The 13,052-nt window shown below is 43.9% G+C and overlaps 1 protein-coding gene across 21 annotated transcripts in view; it reads left to right on the forward strand.

Annotated features, from left to right (window-relative positions):
* ELAVL2 (ELAV like RNA binding protein 2) overlaps nucleotides 1-13,052 on the forward strand; it is a 152,399-nt gene that overhangs the window by 73,488 nt on the left and 65,859 nt on the right. The gene's annotated exons all lie outside the window — the stretch shown is intronic.

A 13,052-nucleotide genomic window follows, 5' to 3' on the forward strand; every position in this document is an offset into this window, starting at 1 on the left:
TGATATTTTTTCCTTTGTGCAGAGCTTGCTCATCCTTCTTAAATGGATTTCATCTAGTGTTTGCGCAGAGCTTCCAACTCTTTGTTTTGTATGGGAAGACGTAGCTAAATTGATTGGCCCCATTGCTGAGGTCTGCTCTCCATGACTTGACGGAAGCAGCTGGTTGTAGATTTGGCATTGTGCATTGCTGCCATGACCTATGGCTGCATCGGCGCTGGTGGATTTCTGCTGGTGTAGCCGCACTTAAGTTTCATCTGGTCCTCCTTGGCCGGCATTTTCTTCAGAGTGTGCCCCCAACCCTCTGGAGCTGATTTTGAGTTGGGGGGGGGGCTGCAGAGAGGGAAGTTCTGTTAGCACACATCCCTTGCTGTTCTAGAATGGGGACATTGGATACCTTTGGCCACAACAGCTGCCTAGCTTATTCTTCATGCTTCAGGCATTAGGGAAGAAAGTGTCTTGAGTCTACCGTGACTCTCCTGGCTAAAGAGGAGCAAATCTGTCCGTTTCAGGTTTTCTTGGATTTCTCATATTTCCAATCTTAAATTCTGTTTGCCATATTTCTGTATCAATTTTCAAACTTTTCTTTAAAAAAAAAATCCTCGTGAAAATAAGCATTTTAGTGTGAATTTCTCCCAGTACGTGCAAATCCCACTATCTGAACACTTGTTATCTGAAATCTGAGTTATCCATTCCCAAAGAATTCTACCCAAACCTTGCTCCACAAGCAGCTGATTAAAAAATCCAAACAGCTGGAATATGCCTACTTCCTTCCTTGTTTGTGTTTCGCTGGTCAGCCATTTCAGGCAGAAAACCATGGAGAGGGAGGGTGAGAGATCGGAGAAATCAGTTTTTCCTTTGTTCGGTTTTTGTTGACTGGCTCTAGCAGTTTCGGGCAGAAACCATGGAGGGGAAGGAGAGACGATGGACAAATCACAGATTAGAAACATTTCTGTAGGAAATAATGGAAACAATTAACTTGTTATGCCAACTTTCTCCTAATAAACTTTCCTGAATGGGAACGCACTGTGTTTGGAAAGTGGGACCTTTTTGCATGCTATCTTCAATATGCATTTGTGTGTGCATTTTTTAACATAGTACATGGCCGGACGACCACCTTGCAAAATTTGGTGATGTGTGAATTTTGAAAGTTGGCTGTGTTTTGGCTTGCGAATAGTTTCATAAAGTCCAAATTAGTCCCCATCCCTGCTTATGAGTACTGCAACCATGTGGCTGAAAGATACTGAGTGATTTTAGCAGTTGGTAGAGCATGAGATTCTTATTCTCAGGGTCATGGGTCTGAGCCCCACATTGGGCAAAAGATTCCTCCATTGCGGGGGCCTGGACCAGATGACCGCCGTGGCCCCTCCAGCTTGACAGTTGCATGATGCTATATGCCCCTCCCTGCCACATTCATATCCTACTTACATTACAAACAGAGTCTCTTCAGTCATTCTAAACAGAGCTACCTGCTTTCTCCTTATAGTTTTGAACTGCCAGAAGGGGGATGATATGAACGCAGGAGGTCCACTTGGAGCATTTGATCTGAGTCCATTGAGACCCCTTTAAGATAAAGGTAAAGGGACCCCTGACTCTTAGGTCCAGTCGTGGCCGACTCTGGGGTTGCAGCGCTCATCTCGCTTTATTGGCCGAGGGAGCCGGTGTACAGCTTCCGGGTCATGTGGCCAGCATGACTAAGCTGCTTCTAGCAAACCAGAGCAGTGCACGGAAACGCTGTTTACCTTCCCGCCAGAGCAGTACCTATTTATCTACTTGACTTTCACACGCTTTCGAACTGCTAGGTTGGCAGGAGCAGGGACCGAGCAACGGGAGCTCACCCCGTCACGGGGATCCAAACCGCCGACCTTCTGATCAGCAAGTCCTAGCGCCACCCACATCCCTGAGACCCCTTTAGTGCATGGTAATTGTGGGAATATTCAAGGAGGCAGGAGAAGGATTGTTGTTGTTTAGTTGTGTCTGACTCTTCATGACCCCATGGACCAGAGCACGCCAGGCACTCCTGTCTTCCACTGCCTCCCGCAGTTTGGTCAAACTCATGCTGGTAGCTTCGAGAACACTATCCAACCATCTCGTCCTCTGTCGTCCCCTTCTCCTTGTGCCCTCCATCTTTCCCAACATCAGGGTCATTTCCAGGGAGTCTTCTCTTCTCATGAGGAGGCCAAAGTATTGGAGCCTCAGCTTCAGGATCTGTCCTTCCGGTGAGGACTCAGGGCTGATTTCCTTCAAATGGATAGGTTTGATCTTCTTGCAGTTCATGGGACTCTCAAGAATTTCCTCAAGCGCCATAATTCAAAAGCATCAATTCTTTGGCGATCAGCCTTCTTTATGAAGGATATATTGTCTATTAATATCCTTCCTAACTTGCGCTAGCAAGTTTTTACTTAGCAAAGTTTTACATTCTCCTTTTAAATGCACAGCGGATAGCTGGTTGCAGGCTTCTGTTAGCCTCTCTCCCATACAATTCAGTATTGAATTGTATGTTCCTGGTAAGATCCCTTATATCCCTCTTAAAAAGAATAAACATGCCACAATCTTGTTTAAAGTATATAAAAGTTCACTCACATCAGTTTGCAGTGGGATCGCTGAAGGCAGGTTTAGTTACAGATATATACATGTGAGTCTATCCCATATGGGAATAATCCCAGTGTCCTCTGTTGGCTGAAAGCTAACAGGGTATTTCTAGCTTAAAAGCTGCTCCAGTGATGGAGGAAGTCAAAGTGTGTGTGTGTGCTGTGTTCCTTGTCCTTTTGTTACCTGCACAGGTAAGGTCACACCCACCTATAGTCACATGCAAAGGAAGGATTTCCCAGCCAGGAGGAAACAGGAAGTTTTCGACTGGCTGGACCAAACATTCCCCTGCATGTCCACTCTAGGAAAACAAGGAATGTTGTACTTGACTGCTCCATATCCCACAGTAATGACATACAATAAATTAACAAGTTTGTCATTGGGGCTTCGGTGTTGAGAGCATTTTGTAATGCTAACCTGTGGCCTACAGCCTTCTCCAGATGCTGCAATATTATCTCCTGAACTCAGCACTGAGATGGTGCTGGGGGGGGGGATAATATCTCTCTGCCTGCTTTTGTGATATGTTTTTAATCTTCCTGTTTTAGTGCACAGCACACAGCGCTGAGATTGGAAGATGAAGCCCCCTTCTTGCTCGTTTGAGAATACAGTGGTACCTCTGGTTGCAAACAGGATCCGTTCTGGCTTCATAGCTGAGGAAGTCCTGCAACCCCTCTGCTGCAACGCAGTAGAAGGATTGGGACCCTGCTATATTCAGTGGGGATTTGATAACTGTAACCAACAATACTTTCACAGAACCGTAATAAAAGGATTTAAGTGCTTCACTCTTGGGAGCTGACTGCACGCACGGTTTCTATTTAAAGTTGGGAATCTGTATTTTTTAGTGGAAGGGAGCTTGTCGCTCCAAATTAGCTCTATTTTGAATGCTGAAACTGAATTACTTTTAAGACACACCTATTTCCCACTCCTTCAGCAGTAAATCTGTCGGCGTCACTGCATATGGTGTTCAATGGGTTGTGTCTGTGGTGTAGAAGAGGCGGCTTTGGACTGGAGGGAAAAGGCAGCCCCCCACAAAAAAGGGGGTGGATAGGACTCCTCAGAACAGTGTGGTGGGCTTCAGGAATAAAGAGGGGATTTGTGCAAGCCATATCTGTATTTATTTTACAGAAGCTGCCTTTGGAACGAAGATCCTTTCCTGACACAACTGGGATACCCTTCAGAGCAGGCTTCCTCAACCTCAGCACTCCAGATGTTTTTGGCCTACAACTCCCATGATCCCTAGCTAGCAGGACCAGTAGTCAGGGATGCTGGGAATTGTAGTCTCAAAACAGCTGGAGGGCCGAGTTTGATAAATATTCAATTTTAAGGCGGCGGGGGGGGGGGTGTTAAAAGAACAAAATGGGTTTATTCCCCTTTTCCCCTGCAGCAAATCCCTCATGAAGCTGCCTGGGAGGGGAAATGCTGATGGCTGTCATAGCTGTCTCTCTGTCGAAAAAGAGGTATTGGAAGCCATAGTGAACACCTCCCTTGTTCTCTTCTAATGGCAATGGCGCCCACCTGAGAGGTGCCGGAACTGAGTTCCGGCTGAAAAAAACCCTTGTACTGTATTATACTAAATTTAATTCAGGAATAAATGTTCCCTACCGAGGGTCTTCTCGGTGGTGGCGCCCACCCTGTGGAATGCCTTCCCATCAGATGTCAAGGAAATAAACAATTACCTGACTTTTTGAAGACATCTGGAGGCAGCCCTGTTCAGGGAAGCTTTTAATGTTTGATGTTTTATTGTGCTTTTAATATTCTGTTGGAGCCGCCCAGAGTGGCTGGGGAAACCCAGCCAGATGGGCGGGGTAGAAATAAGTTATTATTATTATTTATTAATTTCAGTAGCCCTACTCTTATTTGTGTTGTTTAGTCGTTTAGTCATCTCCAACTCTTCGTGGCCCCATGGACCAGAGCACACCAGGCACTCCTGTCTTCCACTGGTCAAACTCATGTTAGTAGCTTTGAGAACACTATCCAACCATCTCGTCCTCTGTCGTCCCCTTCTCCTTGCACCCTCCATCTTTCCCAACATCAGGATCTTTTCCAGGGAGTCTTCTCTTCTCACTAGGTGGCCAAAGTCTTGGAGCCTCAACTTCAGGATCTGTCCTTCCAGTGAGCACTCAGGGCTGATTTCCTTCAGAATGGAGAGGTTTGATCTTCTTGTAGTCCATGGGACTCTCAAGAGTCTCCTCCAGCACCATAATTCAAAAGCATCAATTATTCGGCGATCAGCCTTCTTTATAGACTCACTTCCATACATCACTACTGGGAAAACCATGCATTGGTACGTATAGCAACTTGGTGGGATTTTAAGCCCTTTCCCATGCACAAAGTGATTCTGATTCATATTGCTCTCTTCCCTCAAGCAGTTGCAATTTTTAAAGTAAATAGATGGAAACTTAAGACACACACTCTTAACCTAACATGCAGCTTGGCTAGGTGATTTGCGTTGCTGTCAGTCTTGATACTGCAGTAAGGATACCAGTGGACTGTTTCCTGCCCTCAGTGAGTGGCCATTCTACCAATTTTGAGCTACAGGGGTGGGCAGAGAATGTCTTGGCAGTTGTGGGGTCATCTTTTCCCTCCCAGCTCCAAAACCTGGAGAACCCCCCCATCTCCCCGTTGACCTTTTCTGTTCTACATTATTCAAGTCAACAATGGGGAAGAATTTGAGACCACTGGCTGAAGGGACTTGGGGTTTCTCCAACTATCTGCAGCCAACTGGATACACAACAACCAAGTTGCCAGAGTGTGGAGAGGAGTAGAAATTGAGAAGAAGAAATTGAGAAGTAGAAATTGGTAATTCCAGTTATTGACTTGGCATCATATTGCCTTTGAAGGGGTCTACAGCTTTTGGATAGCATTGCTGGCAAAGTGCACCACAAGGCTTCAAGTAGGTGATGATGCTAGTGCATTTGGGGGGTGGGGACCAGTTCTGTGCACTGTGTCTCCTTTTAAAGAGTTAGACTAGCAATTCCCAGAGCTTCTACTGATGCAAATTAGGGCAACGCTATTAAATTAAGACTCCTGTGGCTTGAAGTACCTATACAGAGTGGGTGCAGCCTCTTTGTCTCATGCTCTTTGTCTCATGCTCTTGTCTCATGCTTTGTCTCAGCACCCCCTGCCCAAGTTTTAATCGGGGTGTCCTGAGAACAGCCAGCAGAATAACACAGTCCCTTATTAAATACACATGTAGTGGTACCTCGGTTTACGAACTTAATCCGTTCCAGAAGTCCGTTCTTAAGCTGAAACAGTTCTTAAACTGAGGCGTGATTTCCCAAATGAGGCCTCCCACTGCCGGGGCCCTTCCACTGTTTGGATTCCGTTCTTAGACTGAGGTAAAGTTTGCAAACCAGGACACTACTTCCGGTTTTGTGGAATTCGTAAACCGAATCTGTAGTTCGTAAACAGGGCTGTTCTTAAACCGAGGTACCACTGTATATGCACATGTGCGTTTGTACATAAATACTTCATATATAAATGAAAATAAACGTATATCAGCAAACACAGTAGAAGACACTGCTGGACTGTTACAGAAAAGTGATTGCAAAGCTAAACATTGAGTAAGTTGCATACAGAATGGATATCTTTATTTCAGGGTAGAGTGATAACACAGCTATGCGACTTCAGAATGCAACTTCAGAAGAATGAGATTCTCTCGGTCTGTTTCAGTCTGGCTTCAGGCCTAGCTTTGGCACTGAAATGATCTTTGATCACCCGGGTGCTCTGGAGAAAGACAGGAGGAGCGTGTCCTTGGTTGAGTCTTGTTGATTTCTCAGCGACTTTTGATACTGTTGACCATGGTATCCTCTGGGGAGAGACTTTGTGGGATGAGAATTGGAAATACAGTGACAGTACTTGTTCTGCTTCTAGCTGTAAGATTGCCCCTAAAGTGAAGCATGAGGAGACGTTTGCTTGGTCTCATGGAAATTGTGTAGTGGGGTTTCTCAGGATTCCATCCTGTGTCCCATGCGTGCGTGCACACACACAAACACACATATATATAGCTGCTGGGAGAGTTCATCAGAAGATTGAGAATGTGAGGCCATCTATATGCAGATGATACATAGAAATGAAGTTGCATGTATTGAGGCATAGCTACCTGTCCCCTTCACCTGCTAAAAATACCTCTCTCTGCTTTGGGCACAGTTCTGTCCTTCAGTCTCTTTTACAGATGTAAAAATTCCTGGATATTCTGAAGCCATGGAAAACTTTTTTTTTTTTGCAGACATTTTGCAATAACAGACTATGCAATAGTCTTCTTGTGGTTGTTGTTAAGCATTCTTATACAGAGAAAATAACTTTGTTACTTTCAGAACACAACATGTATGTATAATTTAGTTTCCTATAAAATTACCATGTTTGATAACAGGAAAAGTACGGGTCACTCAGGCAATAATTACCAGTTGAATTTGCTTTTTACGTTTCCTGTTGCAATTGGAGGGAGGACTTTCTTTGAACTATAAGGAACCCAGCATCTCAGGAAGTAGTGGTGGGTTGGATGCGGGCCAATAAACTGAAGCTGAACCCTGAAAAGTCAGAGGTGTTATGTGCCCCAGGGTCTCATGCCCAGTAGGGCTGGGTGATATATTGGTGCATCGTCCAAAACCGGTTTGAAGTCTGTATCGTGATACTGGTTTCAAAAATTTTGACCTGGCAATATATCGCGAATCATGATGTGTGTTGTGTGTGCTTTGCAAAAATCACAGTGTGGGAAAAACCGTGAAGCCAGCCAATGTCTCTACATAGCTCCATCCTTATTTCAGACGTTATGATATATCAGTATACCCCAATGTTCAGCTGTGATGCTGAAAACCCAGATATTTCCCAGCTCCAGTGTCCAGGAGCTGGGGGGATTGCCTGCCCTGGATTGGTTTGCACTCATCCTGTTGGGTTCACAACTCGTTGGGGTTCTCCTGGATTCAACGCGGTCACTAGAGGCTCAGGAGGTCTTGGTTCGGACACTGAGATCTAGCACCGAGGGCCTTCTGGCGGTTCCTTCACTGCGAGAAGTGAGGTTACAAGAAACCAGACAGAGGGCCATCTGGGTAGTGGCACCCGCCCTGTGGAACGCCCTCCATCAGATGTCAAGGAAATAAGCAGCTATCTTATTTTTAAAAGACATCTGAAGACAGCCCTGTTTAGGGAAGTTTTTAATATTTAATGCTGTATTGTTTTTAACACTCGATTGGGAGCTGCCCAGAGTGGCTGGGGAAACTCAGCCAGATGGGCGGGGTATAAATAATAAATTATTATTATTATTATTATTATTATTATTATTATTATTATTATTATTATTATTATTATTATTGGTGGCTAGGAGTTTCTTTTTTCCAACTCTAGATGGATCGCCAGGTATGACCCATTTTGGACAGAAGTGAGCTGGCCTCTGTACTCCATGCTCTGGTAACTTCCAGATTGGATTATTGCAATGCACTCTACATGGGGCTGTCCTTGAAGACGACCCAGAAACTTCAGTTAGTCCAAAATGCAGCAGCCGGTTTATTGGCTGGGGGTTCCATTTAGATAACATATAACCCCTGTCTTAAAACAGCTGCCCTGGTTGCCAGCTTGTTTCCAGGCCCAATTCAGTGTTGGTGCTTAAATGACTGAGGCCCCAAATATCTGGAAGAGCATCTCCTTCGAGACCGTCTTGGGTGCTGAGATTGGGAACCCACTTGATACAGTGGTGCCCCGCAAGACAAACGCCTCGCAAGACGGAAAACCCGCTAGACGAAAGGGTTTTCTGTTTTGGAGACGCTTCGCAAAACGAATTTCCCTATGGGCTTGCTTCGCAAGACGAAAAAATCTTGCGGGTTCCCACGGGTTTTTTCACTTTCTCCCCCTTTCCTAAGCCGCTAAGCCGCTTAACAGCTGATCCGCTGATAAGCCACTTAACAGCTGATCGCTAAAAGCCGCTAGACCGCTAATAGCGCTAATCTGCTAAGCTGTCAATGGGCTTGCTTTGCAAGACGAAAAAACCGCTAGACAAAGAGAATCGCGGAACGGCTTCTTTTCATCTTGCGAGGCACCACTGTAGTTCCTTTGTGGGCATGGAAGATGCATGAAGATGTATCTGATAACGTGGAACAGCAGGGCAAAACAATGTTAAGATTTCTAAATGATTGAATATTGGTAAGGCCTTGATCAGGTATTTTTGATAAACATGTGTACACAAAATTAAGATACTTATATGTCTGTTCTGACATCCCTTGTGACTTGGGAGTAGACATAGACTAGTGGTAAAATATTTGGTCAGTAGACCAGTCAAATATAAGTCAGTTACTCCTAAAGCAGTAATATTATCCTTTTTTGTTCAACAAGTTTGATACTTTTATAAGGATTACAAAACAAGCATTTCAAATGTTGCTGTGAAACAATGGAACAAACAGTTAAAACATCTAGCAAATTACAACAAAATTCTGTATTTAGAAATGGGAGAGCTGAGAAAATACTTGGTTAAAATCAATAGAATGTTGTCATTATATACCTGCTGCACTATGTTTAATTGTAAGTCAAGCCTACTGAACTCAGTGGGACTTCCTTTTCAGTAAAAATGGGTCAGTAGGGTCAGACTTCAGATGTTAAGGTAAACATAGACAACTTAGCTAAACTGAATCCTTATTTACTTGATGCATATCCCATCTTAAAAATACTAACATAACTCACCTTTAATGACTCAGAACTGGTGGAGCCCCATTTATGACGCTAAGCCATAGTTTGGCATTGCGTTTATGAATCCTGAAGGTCTTTATGCCTTGTTGCGGTGATTCATGACTTCTGATCCTCATTTACTACAACAAACCAAGGTTTGATTCTTGGTCCAAATGATCATATTGTGACTCGGGTCTGTCTGCACTCCATAGGTTTATCCTATCAAACATGTGTGCATCTTTCTGAACGATGCAAACCTTTTGATTCTAAAACTTCCATGTTCACAGAAACTTTACAACATGGAAAATGGCATGATTCGAAAAAAGCATCTCTACTTCACATGCTAATTTGTCGATAGATTGTGTGGGTTACCAGACTTTTTATTAGATTCTTTACAGTTGTTGAAAATCTGAGGCAGGTGAGAAAGCTCAGCAGAATGTAAAATTCAAGTTAAAGAAAATTTTATTCTAGCAGTCACTAGCAGCATATTATGATCAGCAGATATCAAGGGGCTGAAACATACTACACAACATAGAATTAGTTGTGTCCTTTTATTTGAAATGCAGAAATTGTACTTGACACTATAATTTGTCGGGAGATGAGAAAGCCCTAGAATGCACACAGAAAAAGTCCCGTGCACATAAAAATATTTTCTTCTTGCCAGATATCTTCTCAGTGCTTCCCACCATAAAAACTAACATTCTTCTATAAGGTGTAATTTCAGAATGAGCGAAAGAGTGTTTTAAAAACACTAAAACGCCTTAAAGAGCAAACACACACCTGCCACTATTCTTAGATTAAAGATTTTCCCCATCTTAAAAAACAAACAAAACACCCATTAGCTTTCTTCCATGTTTTTAGTACTAAGGCTTGTATGGTAGCTCTAAGCCCAAATCTAACATCTTTCTTATCGTGTTATCAATGTTGTCTTGTTTCTGTGCTCCTTTCTTGTTTGGCAAAGACATGTACAGTTGCAGAAGCTTGCACAATGCGTGTATTTATTATTTTGGGGAAAAACAATTTTTATTCACAAATGTACCACGAAGTCGTGTGCGCTGTTAAGGTATTCATAATGGATCTATAGTTCCTTGAAGTGTTAGGCAGTTTAAATTTGATAAATATTACAGCATCTTCCGTTTCCCTCCAAACTCTTTTCAGTTTGGTAACTTTGGGAGCTTGCGCTGAGCAGAACCGAGAGATGGGCTCTTGAGAATTGTGGCAGTGATGTAAACGTTCTGTTCTCTGAAGGTAATGGATGACAAACAAAATGGAGCATGAATGCAAGCTTAAGTATACGGGGCACATTTAGTTAAATGCTTTCATAGGTGTTTCGGGAAGGGATGCTTTCAGAATCCTAGAATAGCAAGCTTTTTGATTGCGTTGTCAAATGGCTTTGGGGAAAGTGGGGCCGTTTTGTTACGTTTGTTGGGTACTTACCTTGTGAATGTAGGGACGTGGGTGGCACTGTGGTCTAAACCACTGAGCCACTTGGGCTTGCCAGAGTATCTTGGTCTGTTTCTGAGCAAATTGTCAATTCTTCTGTTCCTTCAGTCTGATTTTTTTGGCACAACAACCTGCTCAGACTAATAATAATAATAATAATAATAATAATTAATAACAATACCCTACCCATCTGGCTAACAACACCCTCTCCTTTCTGGGAGGCTTCCAGCAAAATAAAAACGTAATAAAATAAAAATAAAATAAAAATGTAATAAAACATCAAACATATATAAACTTCCTGATACAGGGCTGCGTTACAGGGACTGATGCGTGAGCATGTGATGGACCAGTGCAATGCATTAACACATGAGACAACTTCCATTGACCTGTTTCTAACCTGATTATTGGAGTGTCATGGACCGGCTGGATGCTGGGGGTGGGAGGAGGCATCAGCTGGGGAACCCCCAAGGGAAGAACACTCAGAGGCAAGGGTTTGGTGGTGGGACGATGATGAGGGAGAAGAGGGAGCAGACTGGAAGGAGGAGGTGCTGGAAGCTGAAAAGGGAACAGGGTTTAGTGAGCAAGAAGAGGCTGGGGCAGAGAGCAGTCCAGAATAGAGGAGAGGAGGAAGAGGGGTTGAGGCAGAGATGAGCCAGGATGCAGAAGAAGCTGGGAGGTCTCCCCCTCCTACTGCAACCAGCTCCCCTCCTCTCTGGTCTCCCAGAACAAGACGAGGTATGAAGAGGGTAGAGCAAAGGAAGGCAAGAGAAGGCACCTCAAGGTGCTGGGAAAGTACCCTGGGGGAAGACTCAGAGTGGTGGGAAGGTAGGGACCATCATTCCTCGTAACTGCCTCACTGGGGCAAAATCCACTGGGAATATTTCCGTGAGCACTAGGTCTGAGCTATCTTGGATTCCTGGAATAAAGAGTTCACTTCACTGATGTTGGGTGTTATATTGCTAACCTGATCCCGACTCTAGCGCCTGATATTAAGGTAGCTGCAGCATGCCATTTTTTACATAGAAAAAGCAGTTTTCATGACTGAGCACATATAGAGATGTGAGGGCCTGGGCAGCGGCAGGGACGGGATGTAGAAGGAAAACACCCCTTTGGGTGGAACGTTGGACTATGGCGTGTGAAAGTGTTGAGAAGCGTGCTTTAAGAAGTCTATAACTATGACGACAAATACAAAAGCAGAAACCGATAGTGATTGTTCAGAAAACAAAACACCTTAAATTTCATGTAGTATTCATTGAGCCTTGACTCTCCCTTCTTCTTTTTTTGCACTTCTTTCTATGGAAATGAGTGTAGAAGGAGAACACAGGGTGGCATTCAATGCTAGCACTACTCAAGAGTTGAACCCACTGGCTAACATGGGTTTGTGAGTTTCAGTGGGAAGGAAGGGGAAGTTTGTTGTTTGTGTGGAAACGCAAGTGTTGGATACAGCTCAGTTGTAGCTGTGACTAGGAAGTGTCTTAGCATTTAATACTTGCTTTGCCAGATAATACTTGCTTTGCCTAGTGTAAAGCAGATACCTTTATATGGCTTTCCATGCACTTCTAGCAGTTGTTGTACATTAGCCATCAGATTTCTTCTTCTTCTTCTTCTGAGATCACTCGTAGGCGAGTAAGATTGTCTTGCATAAACAAGGTTTTAACATTGAGTCTGTAAGTGACTGTGGAAGCCAATTCTGGATCCCCATGTCCTTCCACAGTCCGCACATTAGTTTCTGGGTGTGAGTTGATCACAGTGTGGATTTGCCAAGCGTGCCTTCCTCTTAGCACATCTCTCTCTTGCGTCCTGAGTGTGAGTGTCTTCAAAGCCCATGACACCTTTGGTAAAGGCTGTTCTCCAATTGGAGCTCTCGCAGGCCAGTGTTTCCCAATTGATGGTGTTTATACTACATTTTTTTAGATTTGCCTTGAGACAGTCTTTAAAGCTCTTTTGTTGACCACCAGCATTACGCTTTCCATTTTTAAGTTCGGAATAGAGTAGTTGCTTTGGAAGACAATCATCAGGCATCCGCACAACATGACCAGTCCAACAAATTTGATGTTGAAGAATCATTGCTTCAACGCTGGTGATCTTTGCTTCTTCCAGTACAATGTTGTACATTGACTATCAGTGCTTCATTTGAAACTGATGGATGCAGAATGCAGCAGCAGTAACCTATTCCACCTGTAACGTGGCCGTTGTACTAGACCCCCTATTACTTTCCAGGCTGACTCAGTGTGGGGGAATCTAAATCTTAACAAGACATTCACAGCTGGATGCCTGCATACTGCAGTTTTGTGCCCACACTTCAGCTGTTCCTAGTTACGAGGGGTGCAGGGTCAAGCAGCATCTGTTTGAAGTGGAGGGAGAAGAGG

The sequence above is a fragment of the Podarcis gaigeae genome (assembly GCF_964106915.1).
Source record: "Podarcis gaigeae genome assembly, chromosome: 17".
NCBI classification, from domain to species: domain Eukaryota; kingdom Metazoa; phylum Chordata; class Lepidosauria; order Squamata; family Lacertidae; genus Podarcis; species Podarcis gaigeae.